General features: G+C 36.0%; 1 protein-coding gene and 1 long non-coding RNA gene across 9 annotated transcripts in view; one reads left to right on the plus strand and one right to left on the minus strand.

Moving 5' to 3' along the window:
• Positions 1 to 358: 358 nt before the first annotated feature.
• On the minus strand, positions 359 to 2,861 carry LOC135966283 (uncharacterized). 3 transcript variants are annotated; one of them, XR_010579516.1, is made up of 4 exons: positions 1,516 to 2,861; positions 1,016 to 1,163; positions 671 to 706; positions 359 to 484 (listed from the first exon to the last, which is right to left on the minus strand). It is a non-coding gene; the product is annotated as an uncharacterized lncRNA (long non-coding RNA). The 3 variants fall into 3 exon arrangements; XR_012420471.1 differs by lacking the exons at positions 359 to 484; positions 671 to 706 and having other exon boundaries at positions 967 to 1,163; positions 1,787 to 2,861; XR_010579515.1 differs by lacking the exons at positions 359 to 484; positions 671 to 706 and having other exon boundaries at positions 967 to 1,163.
• Positions 2,862 to 3,028: 167 nt separating this feature from the next.
• SYT1 (synaptotagmin 1) overlaps positions 3,029 to 17,964 on the plus strand; it is a 599,708-nt gene continuing 584,772 nt past the window's right edge. For all 6 annotated transcript variants that reach the window (XM_045366611.2, XM_074007469.1, XM_015430622.3 and 3 more), the window contains exon 1: positions 3,029 to 3,387. The gene's annotated coding sequence lies outside the window, so the exon portion shown is untranslated. The remainder of the gene's footprint in view (positions 3,388 to 17,964) is intronic.

Genomic DNA, 17,964 nt, shown 5'->3' on the forward strand with positions numbered 1-17,964 from the left:
CACTTTTCTCCTCAGTGCCCCAATCCAATTTAGTTTCTATTCTGATCCTGTAGCCTAAAATAGATGGCAAAGGAAGCATGAAAGTAGTAAATAGATGAATCCAATAAAAAAGGAATAAAGAAAATATTGAAAATGAGATCTTGATCAGAGCAAAATAAGAAAAATTAATAACACTTTTTTAACAAAGAGGAAACAAAACATTAAAATAGATTTTTTAAAAGTTCTGAAAATAATATTTTTAAAATACCATACAATCAGGAGATAAATTAATTCTCAATAGCAAAAGATATAGGAATTCTAGACATAAAAGTACTTAAGAAATGGGATAATAAGAGTGACAGAGAGACAGAACAATTGACCCGATCTTCCTTTTAATAAAAATGAGTCTGCTTCAATAGGCAAAGAGATGATACACACTCTCTGCAAAGTATGATGTTGTCAGCCCAGTAGAAGCAGGAGGACATCTTCAAAACATTTCCAAGAGCTTGGAGATAATTTAGGAATAGGAGGGAGAGTTAAAATCTTAGAATAGCTACAGCCACCGTATAAAGAGTCTTCTTAATATTCATGTACAGAAAATGCTATTAATTTTAAAGTTAAGCATAATATACATGTAAAGCCTATTTCTTATTTTAGCCTGCAGTCTCCCTCAAGGTATTGGGATACAAACCTCTGATACCATTCATGTTGCCAAGGATTCTGGCCACTGAAAGAGAAAGATTGCTAGGTAAGATGTGAAGTAAACAGGAAAAGAAATTGACTAAAATATTGATGACAAAATCAGCGTCTGGAGCAGAAATTTTAAAATCCGTATTTGTATTCTATTGCCTAATTTCTTCTAAAATAAGCATTTTTTTTTCCTATATGCAGCTATTGGTAAATAGGATAAATGTGTCAGTTTTAATCACTGGAATCTAGAAAGCATGCTAGGCATATATTTAGAATACAGATTTATATTCAGTGGATATTATAATAATCCTCTCATACGAAGATATTTATTGGACAACAAAATTACAGGGTTACTTAATTCTTCTTTGTCTCCTCTTCCTCCTTCTTCTCTTTCTCCTCCCCTTCCTCCTCCTCCAGATTCTTCATCTCCTTTTTCTCCTGTCGTTTTTCCTCCTCCTCTCCTTTTTCTTCTCCTCCTCTCCTTCACTAAATAACTGAAATAAAATTTAGAGCAAATTCTGTTATCTTCTTTCTCCAACTATGAAATTATTTAAAAATAAGGTTTGGAGACTCTTTTGGGAAATGGAAAGTGAATATTTACATAAAGTCACAAGTCTGGGGTGCATTATTTTCACACTTCTACCTCTAAGGTTAAACTTCCTATTATTCAAGCATAGTGTAAACAAAAGTATTTGCCAGTTAGAAGGATATGTTTATATCACGTTGCCTTCTTTTCCCATATACTTAGAATAAGGATCTTAATCTTAAACATTACATAAGTAGAAGAGATTTAATTAAAAACTTGAAGAAATGTGTTACTGTTAATTGAATTCTTGCAACATTTACCTTTGCACACCATTGTTAATAAAACTCCAGTTCAAAGTGGATGGGTTTGGGGAATTGAGATAGCTATTTATTTCCCTACCTGAGATGCCAAGATAATCTTCTCAGTAAAATAAAGAACCCAATTAGGTGAGTTCTCATTTGTAGCTATTGATCAAGTTTACACAAAATGCTAGGGTTTCTAAGTAAAACAAATAAGAGGTTCAAAGGCCTTTAAACGAGGTTGAGGGAGTGAGAAAGAGAAATAGTTCTCTGCGTTTTGAAAGCCTTTCACCTGTGGAGCAGATAATGGACGGGCCCCTCTCCCAGCTGGGCTCCGTTCCCGCCCCTTGCCTGGCGCGCGGTCCCTTCCCCCACCCGCTGAGCCTTCCTGTTTGGTATCTCGGTATTACCAGGCTATAAATTGCCTGAGAGCTTAGAGACAATCAGGTCACCACCGCCCTCACAAGGGAAAAGCTTCTTACTTCCGAGCAGAACGGTTCAGCTGGGAAGAGAGGAAGCAGGGAGAGATTTGTGCTTTAGTCGTCACTGCTCTGGTAAGGGGTCGAGAGAGATGGGGGAGGGAGGTGGCAAAAAATAAAAATAAAAAGCATCCCCAGCAATGCCGCACTTGACCCAAGTCTACAAACTTATTGGTCGCTGCAATGGAAACTCCCAGTGCACTCTCCACGGCCTGGCAGCCGCCGCTCATGGGTGGAGTCGCGTTCCCGGCCCCACCTATGGGACGGAGCGGCTTCTCCTGCATCTCGGCAACACCACACCCTTCGCGGGAAGTCTCCAGGCTTCCAGCAAAGCTCAGCTTATCCCGCCCCCGCTTCCAACCCGGAACCCCAGAAGAATAGCATGATGAACCTCCAGCAGCCCGGCGGGCCACCTCCCCGCGGCTCAGTTTGAAGACACTTGTGCAGAACCCTTTCATGTCCCCACCCTGCCCAGCTTTCACAACTCCGCCGGGTTAAATGGCCAAAGACAAACTTCTGCCTCTTCTATCCCGGGTTCCAGCTTTTCAAAAACCTACAGCTGGCAAACCCACACACGTCGAAACTCCTAGGTCGCTGTTGCAGTCTGGGCATGCTCAGTATCAGGGCAGGTTTTGATTGAAAGTAAAAAAAAAAAAAAAAAAAAAAAAAAAAAGCTTTGTATTATGCTCGCTCTCTTTCTCCTGTGCATATGGCTTGCTGAACAGGTTTTGGGGCATTCTTGAGTCTACCCAGAGGTTTTATCGGATGCCCTTGATTGTGTCTCCTTGGCATCTGTTCCCCTCTTACTTCACTCCCTCCCCCAACCCGCCTCCACCCCGCTTCCCAGGTCCCTGTCCGCTGTGGGGATGGAGGGACACTAACAGAACTGGGATGGGAGATGTTGGCTGAGCGGATCCACCTATTATTAGTGCGCTGGGATTGGCTTCTTGGCGCAGCGTAGCCGAGGTGGAGCCAATCAGGATGCTAGGGCTGGGAGATGATGGGCGGCCGCCTCCTCACTGGAGGGATTCCTGGAGAAGCTGCAGTGTGGGGATGCTTTAGAACGAGTACTGCCCCCAGTGTCTTTCCACCTCCTCCTGCAGCAGCGGCAGCGGCAGCAGCAGTTAGCAGCGGCAACTTGAGGCTGCACCCCGGGCAAGCCCCCAGGGTGGTGCTCAGCCGAGAGGGGGGCTCGGCGCCCCGAAGGGGTGTGTGTAGGGTGGGGGCGACCAGCTGGGACCAGCTGGTGGCCCTGGAAAACCTCCCACACACCCACACCCACACACCCCTTTTGTGTTGCAGGCTGCCCCTCCAAGAGCGGAGGCAGCGAGAGCACGCGTGTGCCTCGCGCCGGTCCACGCCGGGAGAGCACTGGGGACTGAGACCCGGCACCACCTCCCGGTCCGCCCTCCAGGTAAGGAAGCGGGACTGGCGGCGCGGCCACCTCGGCGGTGCCTATCTGCTCGAATCCATCCCAAAGATTTTCTTCTCGATACACTTGGATTTTAGTGGTGGGAGTCTGAGACCTAGGGAGGGATCCCCGGGTGGCCTATTGTGAGAAATATGAGACCACATGTGCATCTCCTGGAAAAGCACTTTGCACAGCGCCCGTGATTTAGAGCTTGGAGTTGATATTGGGCATCCCCCATCTTCTTGCTTCCTCTTTCCTTCTCTTGTTCTCTCTCCTCTGTCCCCCGCCCCCAATCTCAATCTTTTCTCTCTTTCTCTCCCACACCTCCCCTCTCGCCCTCCTCCCACCCTAAGCACGCACAGGGTTTCTTTCTCCTCCTGGAGAGGATTGCCTTTCTTAAGAGGAAAGAGGGGGAGTGAAGAAAGGAGAAAGATTTCTTTCTGTTGGGGAGAGGGATATGGGGGTGGGTGGGTTGGGGCGTAAACAAGATAGAATACAATCTCTGCGAAAATCAGAGCACAGAAAGCAATTAAACTGAATAAGGGGAGTAGACAAGCCGACCAGCTTGGGCTGTCAGAGAGGGGAAGCGTCAAGTTTGACTTGATTTCCTCCTTGCAAGAGACTATGTCTCTCACTTGATTCGTTCAAATGGAACAAAAATAAACCGACAATCCAACCCACTTTCAACTGCTTAATTGCTGTTGCTTTTGAGTGCCAACCATCTGACTTTTCCTGTTTCCATCTGTCCTGTGGGACTGACAATTTGGTATTGCACATCAGTGTTAATATCTGAACTTTGAAAGGTTTCTTGAGTAAGAAAAAAAACACAATTAAAAATAGATTATTACTTTCCTGAGGTTTCTTGGTATGGTCTGTTGTTGGGGGATCAAAAAATGTAAAGTTTCAAAACATTTGCAAGGGACAACAGTTTTATAGGGAGGCTTGGATTTCTACTTTGAGAAAGCTAATCTTCTAGTTAGCTTTGTGTACATGTTGATGTTCACTTTCTCCAGTATTAACCCTTTGGTGAAATAAAGCAACTGTTTAACTTTTGTGTGGAAGCTACATTTGTGTATGAATTTTCACTTTATTCTATCTTTCTACTATCTATTTGAATTTTATTGTCTGGATACCAAACTTATGCCTGGCTTTATTTTCTTTTAATAGGAGGATATTTAATGGATGTAAACATGATGTTTGTACAATTTCAGCACTCCCTTTAGAAGGCACATGGAGGCTCAGCTGGACAAGAATCCTCCTGTATTGGAACAAAGTTTAGAAAGTAATGCTAGAAAGATAGCCTAAATTTTAAAAATCCTGAAGGGGAAAACATTTTTGTAACGTCTTGTTAAAAGAAAGAAAAATATATCAAAACAGCAACATGCCCCTGGCTGCCTGCATAATAGGTCAAGTAAATGGTACTTGTTGGACAGAGCCTTTACAGCAGCTTCAGCAGTCTCTAATTCCATCATTGGGGATATAAGCTTTATTTTCTTAGTATTCATCAGGGACAGCGAAGCGATAGTACTGTCAGATGGAAGGAGGTATAGAGAAGTGCCTCGTTTGATGTAATAGGAAAGCATTCCAAGTGGGTCTTACCTGAACACAGAAAAATCAGCAGATGTTAGTATACAAAACACTTATTTTTATGTATAAGGGGAAATGCAGTCTTACTTTTTTTTTCTAGAAGTCCACTTGATATAAGAAAAGGGAATCTTCTATCCTAACTCTGCCTGACCTTCTACACTAATTTGTATCTCAGAGAGTATTTTTTCACTATGTATCTTTAATGTATAAGTTTACACACCAACTTAGAGAAGAGCTGGATTCATTTGCCATCAGCGTAATGTGTACTATTTCCAAACCATTTTGCATTTGAGGCAATGATCCCTCCGACCTAAGCAGAATTACCAAGTCAGGAAAAAGGATTCTCTTTCTAGGGCTTTGACATTTAAATGACTTAAAAAAAATACTGTCTCTGTTGAAAGCTAACTCTGGTTTTTAGAGGTGCCACCTTTTGGTTACAAGGACAAAGGGACAATCACTTAATTACCTCATGTGTATGTACAACTGAATTAACAAGTTTAGACACGAAAAGATGTACAAAAAGGAAGCCAGCTGACTTCATGTGAGAAAAATAAGATTTTGTTGTCTCATTTCTCCACTGTCTTAGGAATATGTGAAAATTTAGGCTTGGTTTGTGACATTTATTTTCATGACTCTTTACAAATGTTAATTATAGAAATAACATCTAAAAAGATGGATATCAGTAGTTTTTCACATACTTCTAAAAAATTCAATATCTATATATTAGAAATCAGAACTAATTCCAATATATTGTGAGTGGATTGTGGAGAGACCTTAAATGATACATTATAGGAAATTCTTGTTCTGTTATCCCACAAAACAGTCTAATGTCACAATTTTATACAGTCTTTATTTTTTTCTCCCTTTGACAGGATATTTTAGTAAATCTCATTCATGTTTCAGAGTAAACATGATAATTATGCCTTAAGGTATTTTTGTCATAATTGAAGACTGCTAAGACACAGGGAAAATCCTAAAATACTAATTTCACAAAAAATGCCACATGATTGAGAGTTGTTGCTGAGTAGCTTTGAATTTCATTTTATAATGGAGAATATTAGTTATTTCATCTGATCAAATTATCAGATAGTTCTAATCAAGAAATATGAAAATGAATAACATTGTATTTATACAATTTGCATATTAGACTGAAAATAAAACTAAAAAATAGTATTAATTATATGCTTGTATTAATTATATGCAAGATGAGCTGGAAGATTAATAAAATAAAATGTAGAATATGTTAGAAATCTGAAAGTTAATTTGAACTTCCCATTAGCCTAATAACACCATTAACATAATATCAGTTCATCACTTTTGATGTCAGTATATTAAATTGATTTTGAGTAAATTCCCAAAACAGAACCATCTAATCTTAAAGAACACACACTTAATGTAGACAATTATGCGAGCCTGAAATATAGTTCTTATGATTTCCAGTTGATGCAACAGCCAAGATGAACTATCACTAATTCCAAATTGAAACATAATACTTATTTTCCTAATGGTAATAATTAAGTAATTTGGGGGCAACAAGAAAGTAAAACAGTTTGATTATATAATGGAGCAAATCTTTGTCTACTGTTACCAAAAATCCATATCAAAGTTAGACTTTCTGTCATTGTATAATGTAGGTATGGGTCTTGCATGCATTCTGCTGAAAATATAATATTAAAAAAAATTAAATATCTGATGTAGTTGTGATATTTTAAAAGTTTTAAATAATTTATTTGTCATAAATATTATTTATACCAAAAGTTCAATTCATGACGTGGCTGATTTTTAGCTGAATTTTTTTCATTGAAATTGACCAAAGCCATTTAAACAGAGACAAAATATATGGCAATCTAAATAATAATTTCAGTTAGAATTTAAGGATGTGTGTGTGTGTGTATATATATATACACATATATATATGCATATGTTTGTGTGTGTATATATATACACATATATATGCATATGTTTGTGTGTGTATATATATACACATATATATATGCATATGTTTGTGTGTATATATATATTCCACAATTATGTAACTTTTTCAAGAAGGATTAGAAACTCATGGACAGTAGAATATAATTTGCTGAAACTAGGGGGTATTCATGTACAAAGTACCATTTAAAGAAAGATGACGGAGTCTTGGGAATGCTTTTAAGTCTGGGAATACTCAGAGATAATATTAATGGGAGCCTAGATTTTTTTTCCTTTAAAAATGGGGTTCTATGACTTTGGGCAGAAATGATTTTTATATGTATCATGCTTGAAAAAACTCTCAGTACAAGATGATGCACTTCTTTATACAGGTAACAAATAAGTTGAAATCATATGATTTAGATATGATGGCTGATAAAACTTCTGTCTTTCTAAGGCTTTTGGCAGATATTTCTTTCAATATTTGCATTAAGGTAAACATTCTTAATTTTTTATGTAATTGAATGGCATGATTATCATTGCATTGGGTGAGAGAATGTGGGTTGATATGTTTTCATTCAATTCCTCAAGAAATGATCAACATTATTTCGTAGTCTTTTTGCAAACTTGATTACATTTCTCCACTAAGTGTGTCCATTTTCTTAAACAGAAATGTAACATTTAAAAAGAAAAAAGGAAAAAAAAGAAAACCAGCATTTTTCTTTCAGCTGGTCATTTTAAGAGTGTTCTTGAGGAGCTAGTTTTATATGGTCTATAAGATAAACTGTGGTAGCTGGGTATATGAACATCACTCTATTCATATGTACTAGCAATACAAAATAAACTTATTTAAAATTACAGTGCAAATGTATGCTACCTATTACAAGTAAGAGAGCATGCCATCAATTCCTGTCTCTATCAATAAAATTTACTTTTGTTTTATTAAAAAAGGAAAACTTTTCTTTAAAGTGGACAATAAATACATTGCTATGTTGTAGAAATGGTGAACACTAGAGATGCTATTTCTGCAATTTTAAATATAATATTAGAGATTCTATTGCAAAGAATCCTCCTTTTAAAATGGCATCTACATTACATTATTTTAAAAAAAACAGTATTTAAGAGTTTCAAAAGAAATTAAAACCTACATTAAAGTAAAATAACACATTTATAGTAGTGTTAGAAATGCATTTTCTAGCATGTCTTTGACGAATGCAAAACAGATATTTTAAAGAATTATTTCTATAATTGCTCTAATTTTTATGTTTATTTAAACCCCAAGTTCTCATTGCTTGATTTCCATACTTTACTAATAAAATAAATGAAAGGTCAAAGTTTATCTTTTTCGGTTACTGCTATCGTGGAGATACAAAGAAACATACTGGTCACTCCTATAAATGTCTCACATATAGTATGTTTAGCATATTACTTACGCATATAAAAAGGCATTTTGTTAAAGAGGAGCTCTGGAAAATCATAAAGCAGACGAAGATAAAAAAACATGCCTTCTATTTCTTAGCTGTTTGTACAAAATGAGAGCTGGGGAATTTCCACGTAGAATGGGAATGGCCTATAAACTAGTGTAAGAATTTGGTGAAACTACTTGGTTAAGATATAATTTCCAAGAGTTCATAACAGCCCTGTTGAACAACATTTCATCACAGATACTAGCTTGCAACCTTGCTCCGCCAATCACAAATACTGTACACAAGATATTTAGCTAAGTGCCTCAGTTAGAAATTAATTTCTAATTGAAATATCCACTTAATTAAATCCAGGTATGGTACTGAAACTTGGTAATACCTTACCTCAAAGAACCTGTTTCTGTACTTGTGAAATGTAGCTTTGTTAATAATTTTAAAGTGCTTAGAGTTCCAAGATATATATACATATATACACACACACACACACACACACACACACACACACACACACACATATATATATATATATAATTTTTTTTTTGGCCAAAGGGTATTATATAAGTAAAAGTAATTATGTCTTATTTCCTGTGATAGATAAATGTTTTCTTTTTCTTTTGAAATAATTTACTAAATCAAAGATAAAGTGCACATATGTACTCAAATGCAAACGTACTTGAAGAGTTTGAAATGTAAACATTCTTATTTTGCAATTGCTTACATGAGAAGTACAGTCTCCTGTCTGTCCTCTTCTATCATGCTTCCTGACAGCAGCCATCATTTCAGTCCCTTGGGAATAGAAAGGAAAGCAGACAAACCACCTGAAAACTCGGGTGAAAGTTCTCGTGATGTGGCCTCCAGGGAACAGCCTCTTGTTTTACTTGAGGCTCATTTCCTCTGGGCCAGCCTCATTGCATGTCACTCCATGCCTACTGTGGGTAGGAAACAGGTACTTGGATTGACTGATTGCTGCTTTGAGATTCCTTGACGTATTTTTTCCTCAACATGAAGGCAAAAGGACATGAATACTCGGTCAAAACATGCAGAGCTGTACTTACGTGAACACTTTTAAAATACGATACTGAATCTTATATAATTTTAGGATAATTTATGAAATAGCTTTTCTTTCTTGGAATTTCTTTTGTTTACTCACAAGTGATCCAAGCAAAAGATGAGGCTGTTAAACCATGAGTCAGTATGGTATTTTTTTTAGCTTAACACCTGAGGATAAAGCTGAGAGGATTGTTTAAAAAGAGTTTCAAGTCATACTTTCAAAATCCATCTGTGTCTTGTTGATGGAGGCCTTTAAATAAGCACATGCTTCATGGTCATTATCCCAGATAACTGACAATTTGTTTTTCTACAAAATCTCTAGATATTATGAAACATCACACACAAGCTTGCTTTTCGGATGGATTATTAATAATGTATTTTTCAGATACAATTGTATGTGAGAGTTTCTGCAAGTGTAAACAACAAGATAACATCACAGCAACGGGCAGCACTCACTAAAATATCAATTTAGAATTGTCTGCTCTCTCTTTGAGAAGGAGAAAGAGCTAATTGAGTGTCTTTTTTCCCTCATGATGTGCTGGTCTCCAGTATCCCATGCCATACAAACAGTGGGTATGGTCCTTGCTTCCCTCCTGTGAAATATGGAAACTGCCTACCTGCTTACTTTTGAGGGGAAAAAAAAAACTTATCTAGAAAGGTTTTTAGACAAATGATTTAATGGCTTTTGAAGCAAGGACAAGTGCTATAACAGCTTATTAAGGGATAGTTGAGCTCTAGCAATCAGGTTTTGAGTTATCAAGATTATTAGAAAGAAAAGTTGACACAGTTTCTCAGCAGAAAGACAAGGAAGCACAGCATTGAAATCTGTTTCTGACTTGGAGTGTCTGCCAGATCCTAGTTTACAAGGCTGGCTTTCTGCCTAATCCCTAGCATTTTCATCAGATTTGAAGACTGAATAAAGTGAGCCTTTGGGCATTAGAGCATATTTCTAGAGCACTGAGACCTCTTCTATAAATAGCATAACATCACCCTTCTATTATAACCAATGTTCAGAATCCGAGGCCACACGTTTTTATATTTAAATATGTATAAACCAGATCATTCTGTGCCTGAAAGTACTAGGGTTTTATCTGTCTGTGTACAGGAAATTCTTCTGTGAAAAGCTTAGTTAACAATATGACATTACAAATAATATACCTATTTTTAGTAGTTTTATTAAATTATAATGTTAAATTTAAAAAGCCAAGCATTCACCTTGAGCTACATCTGAGCCTGAGAATTCAAAAAGTGACATTTCAGTACAAAGCCAACATACGCTTAAATTGACAAAACTGCCCTGCTTTTAAATTGTTTTGTAAAAAAGTACTTGATATACAAGTTTCCGATGACTTTTTTTTTCTGGAGAATCTTACTTTCTGAACCACTCTTAGACAACACAGAATGAATATTAATGACAAGAGAGAGCTGACTCCTTCAGGCAAAAGTGGATGAGACAAGTTCTGTTATGCCTTTGAGAATCTGTTTCATCATTTATATATTGAACACATAACAACAGTTTTATTTCTCTTGATTTCTTGACTTTTAGACCTGTATGCATTGAAGCATATTACAACTCACAGCCTGAATAGAAAAGATTTGTTCAGTTCTCTGGTTATAAGAATGATATAGGAATTCCTTTGTGTTCCCTTCCGTTCTGTGCATTTTATTCCTTTCTCGTGTATTCCCTTCCTACTCTGCCCTTCTTCCTTCTTTTCTTTATTCTTTCGTATTTCCTTTCTTTTTTCATATCTTAATGAAATATTTTCCTATAGAATCACTAAATGAAGGTTTAGTCCTTTTGACCGATAGTAATCTTCACCGGCTGGATTTATTTTGTTTCAACAACCAAGAAATGTAATTCTTAGTTTGTATACATTTTAGGTTAGCTTCACAAAATATATAGATAGATAAATAAAGAAGCAGCCTTTTAATTTGTTTATGTAATTGGCACACTTAAATGGAATGTGTCATGATTTTAATGTTTTTAAAATTTTGCATGTAAAGGCTGGCTTGCTGATAATTTCTAAACCATAACTGTTTGCAGAGAGACAGAATAATGTTTGAGAGTCCAAAAAACTGGCATGTACTATTTGGCATGTTTTTCTTTATTTTCTATTTGGCCATTGCAATGATAATAAGTTCTTGTTTTCGTGACAGGTGTGCAGCACTGTATATTTTTTTATTTTATTTCCTTATTTGATGTTGATAACGAAGAGGTTCTCTCTCTTACAGATGCAATGAAGGAGACTCAAGTGTTGTTACTTGCTTGCAATTACACATTTAGAAAGCCTCTTATATTTTTTTTCTATTGGAACTTACTGCCTCAGCACTTAATAAAGGGGGAAAAAGCATGTTTTGTAATTCTCTTAATATGTAAAAACTAGTTTGCCTTTGCTTATCTAACATCATTGTTGAGTATAGGATATGTAGTCTTTATTTATCCCACTGAAAAAATAAGAAAGATTTGATATGCTATCATTTCTTCTGTGACTTTAATTGCAAAACAAGTTGAGTTTGTGTTGTAAAATTATTCAAGGGACATTTTTTGTAACCTACAAGAAAAGTCACTAAGCTTGAGTCACTAGGCTAAGTTGGCCTTTAGTCATTGCTATTTCACTGTGATGTTAGATAAGTCATCTTATTTATTTTCTTATTTGTAAACTCCATAGTTCCCAGCCACCAAGTAGGGTGCAGTGAGAAGTGATTAGAATCATAAGTATTGCAGCTTTATCACTAGCTCTCCAAACTTACCTCTTATTATTCTCCTCATTGATATTCATACACATCTTCTTGCTGTTCCTTCTCATAACATTAATGGAAGTTGTAAGAATCTATTGATACTTTTTATCTTCTATTCCAAGAATGATTAAACATTCTGCTTTAAGTGAACATATCCAAACCACAATTATTATTCAATTCAAATGTAAAGTCTATCAGTTGGCAATTCTTTCGTTAAGAAACACATTTGGGAGCAATAGCGAATAGCCATACCATTGCAATGTGGATTAATATAAATGTATTTATAGCTAATCTGATTGAAGAAAACAGGACTTATAGTTGGGAATAGCCTATAGAAAGAATACAAAATTATATGAAACATAGGATAGGTATTAATGGAGATATTTGAATGAATACAGGTAATCATATTGTTTCTTACAATATGTCAGGCACTTTTCTATGTCCTTTCCATGCTTCATCCCATTTAATATTCTCAATAACTCCTTGGGATTTGTGCTAATTTGTTCATAATTTTAAGTGAGAAAGTTGTGGAAAAAGAATAATTGAGTAACTTAAAGAATAATTGGGTAACTTCCCAGGGTCACATTATGTAGTAAGATGTAGAATTAAACCCAAGCTACCTATTTACAGAGCCAATACTCACTCATAGGTAGTCACACAATCAATAAACTCATAAATGGCAGAAGAAGAGAATAGATAGTGGCAAAGAGGTAGAGGTAGAGGTACTCAAAAAAGATTAAATAGTGATAGGCAAAGTGATCCACTTTATAGGTTAGGTTGATATGACCATGACGGCAATAGGATAAAAGTGTGAAACTTAGAGAGCTGGATTCAGATAGCCAACTCTGGAATGGTGAACTTCAATAAGGAATGAAAATGCAATAATGTTTGCAAATTGTCTAGTACCCTGTTACTACCATATGGTAGATTTGACCACCTTTGCTCTTTCTCTTTTTTTATTCTCAGAAATTCTTCCACTTGTAAAAATGCCACCTGACTCAAAATGCTTAAGCAAGAAAAGGGATTTTGGTGCTCATGTGACTGTAAAGTTCAGAAATATTCTGACTTCAGTCAGAGGTGGATATGGGGACTCACACCATGTGGTCAGAACCAAGCCTATTCTCCTTCCCACCACTGTACCACTAGTACTCAATAATTTAACAACTGGTATGATCATACCAGTGTGAAAAGTCTACCTATAAGAGGCTATCGACTGAGTTGAGTGTTATTTAATTCTAGTTATGTCCTTGCCTTACTCTCTTTGGCTTCCTCACTTTTTAATGTAGAAGGGTAGATAGTCTTTATTCACTTAATTGCAAAGATAAGAAGAAAGTCCTTTATAGGACTTGAAGAAATTTAGCTTAGTAGAACTAAGAACAGCAAATTGCAGAGCCACTTGTGTATAAATGAGAATTTCAAACCTTTATTAGTTTTGTGAGGAAGGAGGGCTTATTTCAAGGAGTTTATAAAGTTTTAACCTATATATGCTACAGATTAAACATTATCAATTGGTACAAATATATTATACATTTTTATATTTGCTATACCCTGAATTGAAGAGGAAATATTTGGGAATAATATATTTCTTCAGTAAGCATGATGATGTGCCTATTATATGCCAGGCAACATTTGGATGCTGGGGATACAGAAATAAAAATAGTACACAGGTTTCCTGCATGTAGGAACTTACATTCTCAGGAAGAAGAGAGACCATTAAAAACAACAACAAAACATAGCTATGGTTCTTATATAATAAATACTACAAAAATCATAAAAATAAGCTAATAAATAAAACAGAGCAATACTGGGGAATGTGATTAACCAAAAGTTGAGCCTGAAAAGGTAAAGGAGCCAGCCCTATGACTATCAGGGAAAAGCACTGAGGTCAAATGAAGCAACCAGTACAGAAGCTCTACAATAGGAAATAGTTTGGTCTACTTAGGTATAAAGATGCTGGTTTTATGTGTTTGCCCTGCCTTAATATTTCAATTAAAAATAATCTGCAAACATTATTAAGAAATTTTCAAAACCGTATAATCATGTATAATCTTACCATGCTTTAAATATATGCTGTCTCATTTCCGTGTAATATGTTTCCAGTCTGTGTTCATATGCTTACATTTTTTATGGCAACAATCACAGAATATACACTGTTTTTACTCTGACTTTTCAAATGTATTCTCAGGTGTCTTGTAGATATATGTTTTTATCTTCCAGTTTTATCTTCAGAAGAGCAACTGCTTTTCTTTTATTTTGTATATTCCTTAGACACTTTCTGCATGTCTTTTGTTTCTTAAATCTTAATAAGTCTTTCCCTTTCCCCTCACTTCTAAAGAAATTAAATACATGGCCTAACTCCAGTTTTATTGTTCCTGTAAATTTAAGTCAACACCTTAACTTTTTATCACATTCATGACATTTTTCAATGCAATTTCCTTTTGAGTGTATTTTTGATTATATCCTACAAAACTCTAATTTAGATTTTGAAACAAAAGTAAATAAACACTGAAAACATAATGAAACAAATCATTTTGTGTCGATTATCACTTAGACAACACAGGTCTTGTGCATTAACCGGAAATTATTTTTCCTCTATCTAGTCTCATATCCTGGTTTCAAGAACTCAATAACCTAAGTCTACTTAAGTCGCTATATGATAGTAAACCAGTTGCTTACAAAGGCATATTAACTTTTGTGAGACTGCAATACTACTCAATCTGCTACACAGTAATGAAGTAATAATTAAAGCATCAATCTTAAATGTCCCTCTTTTGTTTCTCCTAATGCTCTCTATAGACATTATATTCTGATAATAACATGTTTTGAAAATGGAGGGTTTTTTTTTTTTTTTTTTTTTTTTGCCAAACTACTGTGCTCCATTAGGCTCCTTTGTATCCTAAATATTTTATGTTATACTATATATATATGTGTGTATATATATGTGTGTATATAGTATATTTTGATTTTTTAAATGCACCTGGCTCCTCTACTAAATGCAAGTTTTTCTGAATTTTGCAATGACATTTTTATCATCTCTGACTCTTCAGTACCTGAAAGATATTAGGGAGTGAATATTTTATAAAATATTTATCAAATGAGTATATTAGTCTGTTCTCAGGCTGCTAATAAAGACATACCCGAGACTGGGCAACTTATAACGGAAAGAGGTTTAACGGATTCACAGTTCTACATGGGTGGGGAGGCCTCACAATCATAGCAGAAGATGAAGGAAGAGCAAAGGGATGTCTTATGTGGCAGCAGGCAAAGAGAGAGCATGTATAGGGGATCTCCCCTTTATAAAACCATCAGATCTCGTGAGATTTACTATCATGAGAGCAGCATGGGAAAAACCTTCCCCCATGATTCAGTTAACTCCCACTGGTTCCCTCCCACAACATGTGGAAATTATGGGAGCTACAATTCAAGATGAGATCTGGGTGGGGACACAGCTAACCCATATCAATGAGTAAATCCACTAACTCTGTATTTTCTAACATTTTTAACTGGCATCCAAATTTAGTATATACACACACACACTATTAGCAAAAGTTCTATGAAATATTACTTATTATGCTTTCTGATACTTTTCAATTATCCTTTTCTATTTCATTTAAAAAGCACTGGTGATGATCAACTAAGTTTATATTACAATTTAACAATGTATAACAGCCTGTAGTTTTTTTGTTGTTGCTGTTGCTGTTTTTTTGTTTGTTTTTTATTTTTGCTTTTTGAGACAGATTCTGGCTCTGTCATTTAGGTTGGAGTGCAAGCACATGATCCCCTCAACTCAGCCTCCTGAGTAACTGGGACTACACGTGCATAACATCACGCCTGGCTAATTTTTATATTTTTTGTAGAGACAGGGTCTCACTATGTTACAGCCCAGGCTGGTCCTGAACTCCTGGGTTGAAGAGATCTCCCTGATTTAGCCTCTCAAGGTGCTGGGATTATAGGCATGAGTCACCACACCTGGCCTCAAAATTATAATCTTCTTGCTATATTCACATACAGGTAATTTTGTGTGAATTTATAATGCATTATTTTTAAGTCCACAATGAATCTAGCACCAATGCTGTTATTGGCCACTCTTAAGCAGATTCATGTCAGTTGGCTACCTTCTAAGAAGTTCAGTTAATAGCTCTTAAGCTTCTTTTTAGTTGTCATGGGTTGATATATTGCACTCTTTTTTTTTTTTTTTAGTTGTGTATAAACTTTCTCGTAGATTAGAAGAGGATACACGAAAGGAATAAGGGATTACTTCTTTTCCTTTAAAATAGTGAGTGGAGAGCTAGTCTATGGAAAAAAATAGACAATGAAGATTGAGCATAGGTATTTAGAGTTTTGTATTCAAATTAAGAAACAAACAAATAACATAAAATCTGTCAATCCGTCACCGAGTTCATAATGTGGAAATTTTACTAAATGATTTCCCTGACACCTTTCAGTGCTAACATGTGAAGGTGTGTAATTGAGTATGGCATTTTGCTGCAAGAAAATTAGACATATGAGTAGCCCAGCACATAAAGCCTTTGGCTTCCCTTCTAACATTTGAGTACTCTCATAGTGGTGAATAAGGTTGAAGATTGTATCTTTCCGTCATTCATTTATCTACTCAAAAATAGTTAAAGAATACAAACAAACTCCAAGACACAATTAGCCACCCATGGAAGAATTGAGTACCGTCTAGTTAAGAGTGAAACCATAAGCAAGTAATGATTCGCTCACATGTGAGCTGTGAAATAGCATAGTGTAGGATATTCTGTGATAGCAAACAATACAAAAGCCTCAAGAACTTCAGCACAAAAGCTTTATTCTTTGCACATACCACATAGCCATTGCGGATCAGAGTGTTTGGAGAGTACATAGGGGAGAATGTTCTCTGATTTACATACTCATTCAAAAATCTAGACTCTGAGAGCTCCAGTGCCCCAGTGTCTTATAAGGCTGTCATCTCAATGTAAAGTTTAAGGATTCATTGCAGTAGGGCGAAGAGCATCAGAGAGTTTCTCACCAGCAATTATCTACTTTGACCCTGTAAAAGATACATAAAATTTCTGTTCACAGTCCATTAGCCAGACCCAGTCATGTGGCTCCTAATTAGAAGGATATAGGAAGTATAACACACCCATTCCCACTCCAGGCTTGGAAGAAGAGGATATTGGCAAGTACTTGAAGAGATAAGCTGCATCAGGAAAATGCAAAGCTTTCTGCAAACACTTGAGAGTGAATGACAGTTAGCTGAAACAGCAATGGCGTCATACAGGAAGTGATGCATAAGATACACTCTGAGCGACTTTGAGGTTATGTTAGGTATTCAGTTCATTCCTTAATGAAAGCATCTCTTTTTAAAAATCTAAGTCTCAAACAATGATATGTGTTTGGTTTAGAAGGCCAGCACTCCTGGCAAATTTGGAAGCTGAACTAAATCATTCCCAGCTTACTAGGATTCCTGACACATAGTCCAACCACCTACAAGGCAGACCTATTTAGATAGCTGAAAGACATCTCAAACTCACCACATTCAAACTGAACGCATCTTCATCAACATATCTAGTCCTTCCCTAGTGTCTTCAATCTTAGTGAATGATTGCACCATTCATCTAATTTTGTTATCTAGAAACCTGGGAGTTATATTTGTTTCATATATCTCTCATTTTTAACCTCAAATTCAGAATAAATAAATCTTGATAAAATTTTTAACTCATAAATATCTTTTGAATATGTTTACTCTTCTCTATCTTCATTGCAGCACCATAATTCAAATCAACTTGCCTTCTGAAATCTATTATCCTTAACTTGACTTTCAAGTCCATGCGTTATCTGGCCCTACCTATTCACCAGCCGCATTTATCATATTGTTCCTTTGTTA

Source organism: Macaca fascicularis, chromosome 11 (genome assembly GCF_037993035.2).
Source record: "Macaca fascicularis isolate 582-1 chromosome 11, T2T-MFA8v1.1".
Classification (NCBI taxonomy): domain Eukaryota; kingdom Metazoa; phylum Chordata; class Mammalia; order Primates; family Cercopithecidae; genus Macaca; species Macaca fascicularis.